Raw genomic sequence first — 15,406 nt, forward strand, 5'->3', positions numbered from 1 at the left:
TAAAACTAGATACTACTATATGCACGCACAGCCCCTGCTCCTGTGTCTCTGTGCCTTTGCACGTGCCCTTTCCCACACTGTTTCAGCTACATAAGCCTGATCATGCTAAGCAAGTACTCTGTGAAATTATGTTTATTCTACCACCAGAAAGAGACACTAAGTGCTTCTGCAGAACTCTTCTCTGTGTCCCTTAGACTGCCCCAAGAACTTCCTCACTCCCAGGCATGTGCCCCAGGCTGTACTCAGGCAGAAGCCTCACAAGGAATACCGACTTGATGGGCAGATCCAGGACACACCACTGAATGATGGGCTCGCGCTCCTTTTCTTTTTGGGCCAGTTTGAAGCTAGGTCAGGCTAGGACAGAGGCCACCCAGGAGTGGGGAGGATATAGAGCTGGAAAATCTCACGTAGTTATCAGGGTCACAGGGCGAGGTCCCGTGGCCAGTGACAAAATCTTGAGCAATCATGAAACCCTGTGAGTAATGTGGCCTGGACCACTTCCTTCAAGTCAGAGGCAGGAAAATGCCCTGAAGACTTCTTTTGAGTCCACTCACACTTGTTTTGGTTAAGAAATCACCCCCAGGCATTCTTTTCGGTGCAGCTGTTTCCCCCAATGACATTAAGTCACCTCGCCTGCTTTTCCGGGGATCTGCATTGGAATTAGACAAAACCACAGAGGCTCTGGGCTTAAACCCAGAAGTAAAGCTGGGAAAAGGTCAGGAGCCAGTCCAGACTCTGCACTGGAGAATGGTGGGGGTCAGGAAGGGGGGCAAAGAAGGTCTTTCCTTCTCTCTGCCCTCAGATTGTGTTCCCAGTACTTCTCTGGGAACAAGTACTTCCATGGGGTCCGGCTGGTAGGGCCACTAGAGCCCCCTCCTTCCTGAAGTTTACAAACCCTGCCCACCTCTGAGCCTGCTGGGATGGAGGGTGGGGTAAGAAAGAACAGGGTGAAGGGAACTGTTAAAAACAATGGCCTCCTGCATAAGCATTTATTTGACGAAATTGCCCCACTCTCCCTGACAGGCAGGAAACTGAGACCAAGGAGGGGAAATGCAGGTGTCACCTAGCAGGAGACAGAGAGATGGACTCCTTTCCCACTGTCCTGTGCCAGCGGCACAGCACTGCCTCCCCACCCCCAACAGTGGTTCAGGGCATCTCATTGTTTCTTGCCTTGCAACATTTCAGCAATTTCTAAGGGCTGCTCTGGGCCAGGCATCACTAGACACTGAAGGGTGAGTGGAGAAGATTGGAGGGCAGAACTCTCCAGAAGGCATCTGCTGAAATGCACACTTCCTGGTGGGACAGTCACCCACCGACATCGTTGGTTCAGAGCCAAGATAGCTTCACATCAGTGTGTGGACAAAAAAAGGTTCTATGGAAAGTCACCTCACAGAGTGATCCGATCATAAATTCTTAATTGCGTAGGTCATGGTGGGCAGTCCCACCCCAGGAATAAAACTTCTGTAGTATAAGGCTTATCTTTGCCTTAGGCAAGCCCTGTCCATTGTTTCTCTGCATCTAGGCTAACACACCTTTGAAATGACTCTTTTCAGACCTCTCCTTCTAAAATGTGGCCACCTTCAAAAGAGCACACGAACTTGGTAAATATCCTGTAATCTAATCCCTGCCTTGCTTTCTCCCACCTTCCTGTGCTCTTCCTCTTTAATTCCAAATGCGTAAAAGAAACTGCAAACTGTCATTTCTTGGAGGCATTTATCTTAATCTGTTGAGATCTTGCTTCTAGGCATGTTCTCTTTGGCTCAAATAAAATTAAAAAAAAAATTCTCTAGTTTGGATGTTCTTACGTTGGACCGTAGTTCTCAACTTTGGCTGCACATTGGGGAGATTTGAACACGAATTGCTGTGTCCGTCTAATCCCAGTGGCTCTGATTTAACTAGTCCGGCATGTACACTGGTCACCGGGAGTTGTAAAAGCCCCTCAGGTGATACAAAGTGCGGCTATAACAGAACCATCACTTTAGAAGATAACTGCATGCCCTTGAGCCTGGGCCCACCAGAGGCAGTCTTTGCTCATTGTCACCTCCAGGGAGGCACAGGTGAGCTAATCAGTCTCTCAGTTAGAAAGAGGTAAGGGGGCTTTCTCCCAAGACTACAGGAGATGACAGCTCCGTTCCATGCAGAGGCACAGATACTGTGTGTAGTCTGCACACTGCATATTGGTGTCCCGCAGAGGGGCAGTGAGGCTCCGCTCTTGCCACACATTCTAGTATGGTCAGGGGGATCTGCCACCAGGAGGGTAAGCCTCTGTCTGAATTTTATCAAGGTGCCATAGAAATAGCAGAGCCCTGCTTCCTTGTTCTAGAAGCTGCAGGAAGGACAGAGTGTGCTCTTTTGGAGGCAGAGGGGAAACATTGCTCTCCTGATTCTGAGATGCCTACGCAGGGGTCACCAGCACCAGTGTCCCCCGACTTCCTGCTTAGAGTGCTCTCTGCCTCTATTGCCAGGTAGCTGATGTGTCAGTGACCAAGCATGTCACCACTGTCCATGCCAGTGGTGTGCTGGACCAGCCGGCTGGTTCCAACAGCCGCGAGTGCTATTGGAAGCCAGTTGTGTAACACAGACATCATCAGAAGTTTAATTAAATAAACCTGCAATTAAATAAATTATATTAAAAAACAAAGGTAACATACTTGACACACAGCACTTCCTAATTATTTTACTTCATTTTTCTATTGTCTACATTCTTAGGTTATTCATGTCTATCTATATGGTGAAAATATTATTTGTGATGGTTGACTTTTTTGTGTTGTGTTGACTGGGCCATGGGATGCCCAGACATTATGTCAAGCATTATTCTGGGTGTGCCTGTAAGGGTGTTTCTGGATGAAATTAACATTTGAATCGGTAGACTAAAGAAAGCAGATTGCCCTGCCCAATGTGGGTGGGCCGCATCCAGTCAGTTGGGGGCCTGAATAGAACAAAAGGTGACCCTTCCTTGAGTAGAAGTGTCTGGTGGCCTTAAGCTGGGACATATGTAGCTTTTTTCCTGCCTCTACATTTGAACTGAATATCCTCTCTTCTTGGGTCTCGAGCCTGCTGGCTTTTGGACTGGAACGGTTTCATTGGCTCTCCTAGGTCTCCAGCTTGTGGACTGCAGCACTTGGGACTTCTCAGCCTCCATAATCACGTGAGCCAATTCTATATCTCTGCCCCTACCTCTACCCCGACCCCTTCGCCTACCCTTACCTCTACCTGTATCTCATCTATCTCCTATTGGTTCTGTTTCTCTAAAGAACCCTAATACAACTATACAGAGGGTGCCAAAAAAATGTATACACAGTTTAAGAAAGGAAAGAAAAACTGTGTTAAACTTGTAATGCTCAATATATACCGATAACAAAAGATGAATACAAGTTACGTTTGACTTCTGCAATTATAAGAGGCGCTGAAAGTGGTTGCCAGCAGTGTCCAGACACTTCTGATGATGGTGAACTACTGCTTGAGCAACGGTGACCAAAGTGTCCATTTGTACACATTTTTGGGCCCCCTCAGTCTACTGGGCTGCTACTGCACATCTCTTTCCAACTCCTTATTCAGTGGTTTGAAATTGATGGTGATGGGAGTATATACACCAAGAAGGTAGGCGAATGCTATCAATCAGAACTTAATGTCTTTCCTTCTGGAACGCTGGTTGTTAGACACTTGCCAGCGTGCCTCTGGTCATTCCCCACCATGTTCATTCCCTGTGCCCCAGTCACTGTCAACTCCCTGCTGTGGGGAGTGCATTCGCCACCCGAATCTGTTCTCCCCTTCATCCTGGGCATACCCAGATGCTCAGCGTTTCCCAGCTTCCTTGTAGTCTGGTGTGACGGTGTCCTAGCCATTGCTTATGAGCAGACATGATGTGACACTTCCAGGCCTGGCCCACAGCACTCCCCCCAACTCTCCCCCATGAGTGTCTCACTTTCCTGGTGGACTAGAATGGGACTACCTTAGAAGTGCCATGGAGAAGATGGTAGAGGCCCCACAGTCTAGGTCCTTGAATGACTGAGTGGAACCACACCCCATTGTCAACTCGGAAACACCTTCGATGGTTATGAGAGGGATAGCCATTACACATTGGTTCTCTTTGTCACTGCAGCTGACCTTCCCACCAGATAGACACTCTGCCTGCCCTTCTTCACCTACCAGACTTTGATGCACCCTTCTGGACCCTGTTTCAGCATCACCTCCCTTGCTCAGTGCCTCATGGTTACAGTTTGGCACCTTTAAATCTCCCCAAGCCCGAGGCCACAGGAACCTTCTCAAAGCTGCCCTGCCAGACCCAACTAAGACCTTACCCATAATTTAAATATATAGAATTTAAATTACCCATAATTAACACATAATTTAAAAATTAACCAATAATTTAAATAGTATAGCCCCTAATTTAAATATAAACTAAAAATAAAACTTACAGAATACTGAATTTAAAACATTCTTTTCAGATTTTTTCATTGTAAAACTGTGTGGGATTCATCAAAGGTGAACTTCCTGCCACTTTTGGTGAACTTGCCTTGCTGGTACTCTGGCATGGCCTGAGTTTCTACTTTGGAAACTTGGGAGCTGCAAGCTGCTGTGCCCCAGAGGGCGGGGCTGCTCTTATGGCCCCAGTCCTACTGCCTTAGGCCTAAGGTCTGCCTCTGTCCTTTGGCCCAATGCCTCCTCCAATGCGTAGCGTAGCTTTTAATTCTAGTTTGTCCACACACCACAGTGCCATCCAATATATAGCCCAGGCCCCGAGAAGGGGTTTAGAGCCCTGGATTCCTAATTTTTTTTAGATCTTTTGTGTCCTGGGATCCTGGGCAGAGAGTCAGAAGAACAAAAATGCAGATTCCAGGATTGACCATTGGAAAACCACCCAGACACACCAGGCGAGAACAAGAGGGTTCAGACTCCAGTATGCAGGCTTTGTTTGGAAAGTTCCTGAATCATGACCTGTAGCCCCAGCACATTTTCTAGGCTCCTTCCTGCAGCCTGAGTCTGAGGAGAGGTGGCTTAGGGATACTGAAATCCATTGTAGCACTTGTCACACATCACTTTTAACTTTGCAACAGCTAGTGTCAGGCGGCTGGGGTCCAGGGCATGCTTCCTGTGTGTTGAATGCATGAATGAGTGGTATGGCAGATGATAAGATGAGAGCTTTATTAGGGATTCACACCTGTTCAAGAAAGCGGTAGCAGCATAGGGGTGGGAGGGGAGTGTCAGAGCACCATGCAAACCTGACAGCTATCTCAGCCAGCCCGCCTGGGAGCTCCAAAGCAGATGGCCCAGAAGAGGGGTCTGGCTTTGGTAAAACATGGTTAGGCCCATGTACTACCGCCTTTTGCTGTCATTGGTTGGTGGTCCCCTTGGGAGGAGCATGACCTTGGCCACCACGGCCTTGCGTAGCCATTGGCTGGGGGCCACCTAAGAAGAGCATGAAGTTGGCTTCCTAGTTAAGGCTGACCCCAAAAAGAGCTAACAGCTGGCAGCTGACCCCGCTCCCTGCAGCTGGACGGTGAGTTCTGTCTTGAAGGGGGCTCTGAGCGGTCAGTTGTGTGTACCACATGGGGGTTCTGTGGAGGGTATAGGCCTCATCTATAAGCCTCTGTAAACGCTGGGTTCAGATAAATACAATTCACATGAGAATCTTTGCTCCACTTGGACGACTGTCTGGGCTCCGCATTTAACTGGGCAGCTTTCAGATAAAGATGTTATTTTGCTGCAAAGTCTTATTGTGGGTTTCACAGAAGGGAAAGTTTCTATTCAAGAGTGTGTGAAACTGGCAGTAGGACAGGCCCTGCCATGAGTACATGAGCTTCGCTCAGGAAACTATGGGAGGTGGCAGGAAGGACGCCAGCCCTCCAGGCCTGATACTCTGCGCCAGGAAGGGTCTGCTGCTGTGTTCCTGTTTCTGGCAGTCAGAGGCTGAGGGGACAGAGGAAATATAATCTCACTAGTGGGTTTCTGGGTCCTGGGAACATGATGTACTCAGGTTCCAAGGAGCTGCCACCCTTCCCTCAAAACAGGGGGTGGGGAACCCAGGTGTCAGTCTGCCCAGGCTCAAACGGCAACCCATGTCCTCATTTGGGTCCAACAAGGAAGCAGGTCCTACCCCAAAGAGTCATATTTTAGAAAACGATGAATCACCACTTTGGTCAGTTTTGCATTATTGAACAACAAGTCTTCTCCCTCGTGAAAACACCTGCTTGTTGTGGAAAGGCAGGGACTGCAACAGATGGAAAGAATGGAAATTTCTCAGGTGCCTTCTCTCTCAACTCGCACCTGTCCAAAAAGTCAAGATTCCTCCCCTGCTTCTCTCCTCTGGGCACACCAGCCCTCTGTGGGCACACAACCTTCATCTGCTCTTCCAGTTATCTCCCCTCCTTCTGCATCTTTAATCTCTCCCTCTCTCACTAGTTCTCTTCTCCAAGCTGACAAACACATGCACGTGTTCCCTATGCTCACAATCCCAGCTTCCCTTCATCTCATTTGTGCAGTGGAACAGAGCTTGCTTTGGGGCTATTTTGGAGCAATCTCCCACCACCTCCTTCTTTGAAAGACATGACGAAAGTTCTGCTCTGTCCCTGTAGGCAGTTGGACATGACTGTGTGACTCAGGCTCAGCCCATCAGATGCCCCTGCCTGGGTTTGAGCTAATCTGAGAGTGTCATGAAAGGACTGAGAGATGGTTAGAATGGACCTCCCAGAACGAGCGGCAGTGACAACGCCCTGCTGTGACAACAGTGCCTCTGGCACAGGGGAGGCGACCTGAGGGGCGTCCTGACCATGCATATTTGAGAAAGTGATCCTCATGCCTCTTGCTTTTAGGCCCTCGGGAACTCCCATCATTTTTGTCCATTTCCCAAGCCTGATTCTCCAGCTCCCAAAGGATTTGGTAAATCTCTTATAAACTTCCAATAGATTCCCTTCTTCTGGCTTTTGCTGATTTGGGTTGCCTTTCTGTGACCTCAACACACAGAATTCTGACTCCCACATCATGTTCTCAGCCCCTGTTTTCAAATTCCTCTTCTCTCTCACTTCCTAATCTTTCTAATTCAGCACAAATGGTACAGTCTTTCACTTGTCATTTTCTCACAGATGGCATTTCCTTCCTTATTTCCCCAATTATGCCACTAAACTAATAATTGTATGTCTCAGACTGGAAACCACAGGTGACCCTTCCAGACCAGGGCTGCAGCCTTCTGCAGCCTGTTGTCATATTTCCTGGGAGAGGCTCTTGCTGGTTATAGCTGACAGTCATCTCAGCTCACCGGAAGGTGCTGCTGCATGAGGTCGTTCTGCTCACCAACACTTCTTTCCTTCTAACCTTCATTTCATCCTCACCTATTTCAAAGTCCAACTCCTGCCTGGGTATCACCTCTGCCCTTAGTGAGTATGTCGTACATGTACACTGCCTTATGTTAGCCTGTAGTGGGATGACATAGTCAAAATGCTGAAAGAAACACTGTAAACCAATAATTCAATATCTGGCAAAACTGTTCTTCAAGAATGAAGGAGGAATGAACACATTCTTAGGTAAACAAACGTTGAGACAAATAATTGCTAGCAGACCTGCCCTACAAGAAATGTTAAAGGGAATCCTTCAGACTGAAATAAAAGGACACTAGACAGTAACTCAAATGCACATGAAGAAATAAAGAACACTGGTAAAAGTAATGATATATGTAAATATTTAAGAAACCATTAGTGTGTTTTTTGTAACTTCTTTTTTCTGTCTCTGATTTAAAAGATAACTGCATAAAACAACAATGATAAATCTAGTCAACGGGCACACAATGTATAAAGATATAATGGGTAATGATAACAGTATAAGTGGGAGGAGGGATAAGGGAGATATATAAGAAAAATATTTATGTACTATTGATATTAACTTGGTATTAATCCAGATTAGATGGATATAAATTAAGATGAACTCCACAAGACAACCACTGAGAAAATAACCTAAAATATGCAATTAAAAAATGACAAGTGAATTAAAAGAGTATACCAGAAAATATCTATTTAACACAAAAAAAGTAGTAATTGAAGATCTGAGGAACAAAAAAGATATATGACACTTAGAAAAAAATAGCAAAATAGCACAGGTCTTTTCTTATCAGTAATTACATTAAATATAAATAGATTGAACTCTCCAAATAAAAGGAAAAGGTGGGAAAAATGGATTAAAAAACATGATCCAATAATGCACTGTCTAGAGACTTAAGATTCAAAGACACTAATAGGTTGAAAATAAAGGATTGAAAACAATATTCTTTGTAAACAGTAATCAGAAGAGAGCTGGGGTGCCTGTACTGAAATCAAACAAAATAGACTTCAAGACAAAAATTATTACAAGAGAGAAAGAAGGACTATACATTAAAAAATGGATAAATCCATCAAGATGTAGCAATTATAAATATATTTACCCAATAATAGAGCACCAAACTCCATGATGCAAAAATAGACTAAAGAGAGATATAGACAGTGACCAATAGTAATTGAAAACTCCAAAATCCCATATGCAATAAAGGATAGAACATCAGTAAGGAACTAGAAGAACTTGAACAATACTATGACCCAGCTGGAACTAAAAGACATCTATTGAACACCCCACCCAACACAACAACAGAATATACGTTCTTTTCAAGTGCACATGAAACATACTCCAGGACAGACCAAACACTAGGCCACAAAACAAATCTCTACAGATTTAAAAGGACATCTGCTCTCATCACTTCTACTAAACAGTGTACAGGAGGTTCTAGCAAGGACAACTAGGCAAGAAAAATAAATAAAGGTATCGATTGAAAAGAAAGAAGTAAAAAACTATCTGTTCACAGATGACATGATCTTATATATAGAAAATTCTGAAGAATCCACTAAAAAACTTTTAGAATTAATAGATGAGTTCAGAAAGATTGTAGGGTACAAGATCAATAAGCAAAATCAATTGCATGTTTATATCTTGCTGTGAATACTCTGAAAATGAAATAAAGAAAGAAAACAATTTCATTCATAATGTCATCAAATAGAATAAAATACACAGGAATAAATTTAATAAAACAAGTGCAAACTTATACTCTGAAAACTATAAAACATTTTTCAAAGGGATTTAAAAATATTTAAATAAGTAGGAAAACATCTCATGTTTGTGGATTGAAAGATTTAACATTGTTAAGATGGCAATACTCCCCAAAATGATCTACAGATTTAGCAGATCCCTATCAGAATCCCAGATGACTTCTTTGTAGAAATTGACAAGCTGATTCTAAAACTGATATGGAATTGCAATAGACCCAGAATACCATGTTTCCCCGAAAATAAGACCGGGTCTTATATTAAGTTTTGCTCCAAAAGACGCATTAGGGCTTATGTTCAGGGGATGTCCTCCTGAAAAATCATGCTAGGGCTTATTTTCTGGTTAGGTCTCATTTTCGGGGAAACATGGTAGCTAAAGCAGGTAGCCTGGGGAACAAGGACCAGTGCAGTGGTAATTTTGGCCAGAGCACAGGAAGGCGCCTTGTCACAGATGCTGAAGTCAACATGAAACTTGGTCCTAAATGTCTTTGTTTATGGGCAGAGGGATGCTTCCTACTCTACACCCCACCCACTTGGTTCTTTGTCTCTGTGAGAGAACCAACATTCCCTCTCTCCACCTATATCCTCTGGGCTCATCTGTCTTCCTACCCCAGAGCCCAGCTCATGTCCCTGAGTGGCTCCTGAGCAGGGCAAGGTGGTACTATTGGGGGTATTGGAAGCTGAGAATCGAGCAGGAGGGTTGGGATGGTCTAGACAAGAGGAGCTTAAGGCCCTAACTAAAACAAAACGGAATTGCTTTCCTTGGCCAGATGAAAACAGCCCTGGAGCGTCACAGTGGGAAGCTGAGTGGATGAAGAGCAAGAGACCTGAGTCTGACTCCTGGCTCTATCATCTTGATCTGAGTTATCTTGAGCAAGTCCCTTAACATCTTTAAGCCTGTTGTTCCTCCATCTATCAAATGGAGATGATAATTTCTGTCCTACCTATCCCAAATGGGCACTGCTAAGGTAGGAAAGCTGTGTATGTGAAAGCTCCCTGCAAAAGCTCTTTGCAAACTGCCAAACACTATATAAGGACACATACAAGAGTGTGTATTAGCATACAGTTCCATGGCAAGAACCAGCTAAGCATCGATGACCCAATAAACTGGTGAGAACAACTACTGGTTCATTCTTTCCCAAGATTTTGGCCCAGAAAGCTGTATTTTCATATTGTAGGTAAAGAGATATTCCCGAAATACTGCATATCCTCAAGAACAGCTGTAATGCAATCTACGTTCTTATCAATGAAGGTGCACACTTAATTGCACCACACATTAGAAGAGTTTGCTCACTAGCTTGCAATTTGCTTTGATCTCTTTGGCACGTGAGCTTGTGTTTTGGTCAATTTCATGCCTCTCTAAACATTACTTCTCCCAAACTTTGCAGCTTTGCATAGCTCACCAGGCAGTCTCTTGGTGTAACTACAAGGGTGAGCAGAGGGGGGAGGCAACTTCAGAGGAAGTGAGACAGCAGGCACACTCGCTGTACCCACTGCTCATAGTGTGCAGCCAGGCCCCGTTGGAGCACATCTCCCATCAATCCTCTGCAGACCCAAACGTCCTGGTTCGCTTCTATCACCTGATGAACATTTGGCTTTCTTAGTTTCTATTTGCTGAAGTACAGGAGGTGGTGTGGTGTCACGGACAGAGCCTGGGCTTTGGGATCAAAATCTGGCACCACCATGCACTGGCTGAGTGGATTGGACAAGCCACTTCCTCTCTTGGTGCCTCAATCGCCTCAGCTGCAAAATGGGGACAGTCAGAGCCACTTTCTAAAGTTGCTATGGAAATTAAATGAGATGGAGAATAAAAGCAGCTAGCACATGCTTGATACGTAGTTGACCCTCCACAGAATGTAGGCATGTAACTTCCTTTATGCCAGTTATTAAAGAGATAGCAGGAGAAGCAGGGCTACTGCTCTAAGAGCCTGTAATGTAGTGAGAGGGGAGGCAGACATATCAGACTGCTAACACACACTCACAGATCACACCCTCACGCACATGTGCATACGTATATGCACTTTCTCAGGCACATGATCACACTTAGGTTCAGACACGGGCTCATATTTCCCCATGAACTTGACTTCTTCACCCACACATGTATGAGTGTGTGCAGACTGACGCATACCCATTGGCTCCCCCTCACAAGTGAGCTCACTCTCACAGAGTCGCAGACCAGGAAGGTGGGAGAAATGCTCTAGTCCTGTTGTCTGTAGACCAACTCTTCTACCACCGTCTGCTGCTGCCAACGTGGGAGCTGTGTCACCTGGGGGTGGGCCCCTCATCACCACTAGTGTGATATCTCCCTGCCCTTCCCCATACTCAATGTTTATTCTCATAATGTTTCATGCTGGTCAATAATAAAGTCTAGTCAGCATGTCAGCCCCTTTTTGAAGAGCAAAAGCAGCTGGTCCTAGGGTGGCTACTCACAAATGTGCCTCTGTGTCCCCTCCCCCACCTACCCCGTAAAGCACCGCCAGCTCACTGACCTGGTCTGGTCGCCTGTGGGGACTCCCTGGTCCTGCCTAGTCCTCCCAGGATGAGCTCTGCCTTCCCGTACGGCCTTCAACCAGCCTTGGGTAGATGACCTGGCCAGAGCTCCAGGGCTTTAGCAGTACCGTTGTCCTTTGCTGCCCTCAGCTGGTCACCCAGCACTGGCCAGAGCAGCCTGGGGTCTCTGTGTGGCAATGTGAGGGAAGGCTGCATTGGAGCAGCTTTCATTCTAGCTCTTTATGTCGTAACTCTCCTACTTGTTCTTCCAGAAAACACATTATCCCTTGTACAGCTTTGTGTCTCCAGGGACCTTACTAACTCTCTGTCAGATGAATGATTCAACCATCTTGGGCACATCCACAATGGTGCCTTGGCGTAAGGTTGAGGTAGGGAGTGGTTGTGGACAGAGCATGCATCGCTTCCACCCCAAACACAGTAAAGTGGACTTAGTGACAGACAGCCCACCAGGCCCCTAGGTTGTCCAAGTCAGGGCATACCTCTATCCCTCTAGAACCCTTCGGAGCAAAGAGGGGACCCTGATTCCTGGTCCTGGGGTTGACATGGAAACTGCCACAGTGAGAATGTTTCAAGGGCACATCCCGAAAAGAGGAACCTGGTTCAGAGGGTCACTGTGACTCATTTGCTGTCACATTTCTTAAGAGGAAGTCAAACTGATCACAAAATACCATTTCCTGAAATGACTCATGGTTAGTGATTTTTTTCTCCATGTGAAATAAAATTCCTTAACATTGGGGCAAGTGTGTGTAGTTTTCAGTTACTTTTCTTGAATCAGCCTCTCTCTGCAGTCACACTTGGTTTCCAAAGCCAGCTCGGCCACTAACGAGGAGCTTGACCCTGAACGAATCAGTTAATCTCTGCACACCTCTGTTTCCTCGGCTTTAAAATGGGGACATGAATGTCATCTGGCAAGGGTTGTTGAGAGGATTAAATGAGAGGGTATATGCACATCTCTTTGTGTAGACCAGAAAGACGTAGCCATTAAATACCCAGTTCCTGAAATTCAGGCCCCACCGAGGGTTCTGCCCGTCCAGCCAAGACAATGCCCCTCTATAGAATGGCTTTCTTTTTTGGAAAAGGCGAGAATAGGACTAGATAACTTCCATGGCATCTGCAGACCTGAGAGAACGTGAGAGATCACTATTCTGAGTCAACTCTGAGAACTAGGAATTCTTGTGTCCTGGAGAAAACAGCATGTTAAGCACTTTGCTTAGGGCGGAGGGACTGCGTGTGTTCTAACCCCGAGGGGAAGCCCTGTTCCTCACAACAGTTGTCATTTCTCTGGCAATAATGTTGATTTTCTAGATAACGACCCCTGAGCCACCCTTGACCGTTGAGTGAAGAGTAGATGAACTATCCATACATGGTGATGGCTCTGATCATTATGTTCCTCTAGCGTATGATGACCGAAGGCCTTTTAGAAACAGTCACTCCAGGGAGGTCTGGGGGGGTCACGGAGAGTACTTAACTCTGGGGCCCATGAGATGAGACCTGAGTTCAAATCCTTCACTAGCCCATGGGTAGCTCTGAGAACTTAGGCCGGTGGCTTGTTTCCTGTGAGCCTCAGCTCCCTCATATGCAAAATCGGAAACTCCCAGGGCCCCTGTCTCCCAGGGCTGTTGGGAAGTTAGAGGAAGTCCCCAGTAATGGACTCCTTTCCCATGACTCATTCCTCAGCAGGAATAAAGATTTATGTCATTATCAAATCACATTTATTGAACACACACTGGGGAGTCTTGCAAGTACTTTAGCTCAAACAACTCTGAGGTAGATGCGACCATGACCTCCTGTGTACCTGAGGGACTGGGGTATGGCTTAACGGAGGCAACATTTAAATCCGGGTCTGTCTGTTTCTTGAATTTGCACCCTAATAATAACACAATACTGCCACCAGGACACACTGCAATGCACGAAATGGCTTCGAAAACATGCACTTGACATTTGCAATATGCTCAATAAAGGGCCATGCCTTCCACTGCTGTTATTCTGCATGTCCACTGTGAAATGCTTTCCTTTATCTTAAAGATGGCTGATTCTAGCAGGAACTAGACCAATGGTGCTCACGTAGTCCCTTTTCTGTAAAGGAGGGGCCTCCCCCTCACCACTCACACTTGCACACCTGCTTTGCTGGGCTTTCCTTTTGACCCAGGCCAAACCGGGGACAGGAAGATCTGACAGTGCCCCAGCCTCAAGTTCTCAGAAGGTAGTCTCTGCTCCACACCCATTCCCACTCAGCCATCCTGGGACTGTCATAAAGGAGGGATTCATACATACATGGCATGTCACCTAGAACAGAAAGTGTGTCCAAATGCTTAGCTCACCACCAGAAAATCTAGCCCTAAGAGCGACCTAGGTAAACGAGCCTCCAACTCTTAAAAGTAGCCATGAGCCTCCTGTGACTGATTGCAAACATCTCCTAAGTTCTTCACCCTTCTCTGCATCCAGGAGAGACATGTGGCCCTATCCACCCCGTGGCTGCCTCAGCCGACAGCCAGCAACTTCACCAGCCAGCTGAGTGCAGGAGACTTCGTGAGCCTGGGAAAGCCTGACTCACAGACTCAGCAGCAAGAGTAATTACTCACCATTTGAAGCTGTTGAGGTGTTTTTTTTTTTTTTGTTTTTTTTTTCAAACATAGGGATGAAGGTGGGGTTTTTTATTATAAAAGAAAAAAAACAAAAGTTGGCTGTTTGGGGCTGGTATTCCCTCACTACCACTTAAGGGTTTCTCTGTGCTCTGTCCACGCTTGTGGAGGGGGTGGACACTGGTCAGTTAACGGGTAGAAGCATGTTACAGCAGCAGCAGTCACCCAAGCCCCGTGGCTTTGATTTAAAAGGTACACATGTCCTTGAAGCCGTTGAGTTTTACAGTGGTGTGTTACACTGCAGTAGCTAACCCTACCCCAGCCCCAAATCCGAGTCAGTTACAACACACTCACACAGCCAGGCCTCTTGGTTCTGTCTTCTGTCTTTCTCATGCGCTGATTCCAGTCTGGGAGCCCAGCATGGAGACTCCACCGCGGGGTGGCAAGAAACAGGCTATGTTTGAACCCTGACACATCTTGTCTTAGCCTCTCAGAGCCTCATCAAGACTAACGATATCTACCCCTTAGAGCCATTGTGAAGACTGGTGAAAAAGAGTTGAGCTTCTAAACGGTCCCGAAACTGAGGCTTTCAATAAATGGTGGCTGCTAGGAGGTGCTACGTTGACAGTTATTAAGTTTTTGCCTTTAGAATTGAAGCTCTGTTCCATGGCGACATCACTGGGGCTTCATGGAAGGTGGCAGATACTCGATCCCTTCTCCATACAGACCTGTTAACACCCAATGCCACACAAAGCCGTGCTGAACACTGTGGAAGGACCCAATGCCTTTTAGATGTTTTGTATGATTTTTTGCTGGCAGCCATCCATAATTTATTGGATAATAGGAACTAAGATACATTAGTGTTTGAGGTTTTATGTTAATCTGGCTAGAAGCTGTGCTGTGTTTTACGTTTATTGTATCTGTATTTGCCAGAGGCTTCCGTTTTCTCTAGTATCCTTGTTCTTTTTCCTCCCTCCCTCCCTCCCTCCCTTTCTCCCTCCCTCTCTGTTGTCTTTGGATTTCCCTAAGAACTCCTTAAATAAGTCTGTGCCTTGCAGCATTTTCAGTTGCAATCACTGGTCACCGTTGTACTAGAGCCCTACTGATGAGGTGGTGAGGTGTGAGGAGGGGAACTGTTTGAGTCTTATAATCAATTATCAGCCTTTTTGTGGGCCTGAGTCCCTGGGCTATGACCTTCAGAAGTATTACCTAGCTTTCATCTTTTCCGCTTCGCTGGGAGAGGGAGCTGGA

The 15,406-nt window shown here is 46.0% G+C and overlaps 1 protein-coding gene across 3 annotated transcripts in view; it reads right to left on the minus strand.

The window, feature by feature from the left end:
* Positions 1 to 15,406, minus strand: part of ARHGAP22 (Rho GTPase activating protein 22) — a 206,958-nt gene that overhangs the window by 169,938 nt on the left and 21,614 nt on the right. The gene's annotated exons all lie outside the window — the stretch shown is intronic.

This window comes from Rhinolophus sinicus, linkage group LG07 (genome assembly GCF_036562045.2).
Source record: "Rhinolophus sinicus isolate RSC01 linkage group LG07, ASM3656204v1, whole genome shotgun sequence".
Classification (NCBI taxonomy): domain Eukaryota; kingdom Metazoa; phylum Chordata; class Mammalia; order Chiroptera; family Rhinolophidae; genus Rhinolophus; species Rhinolophus sinicus.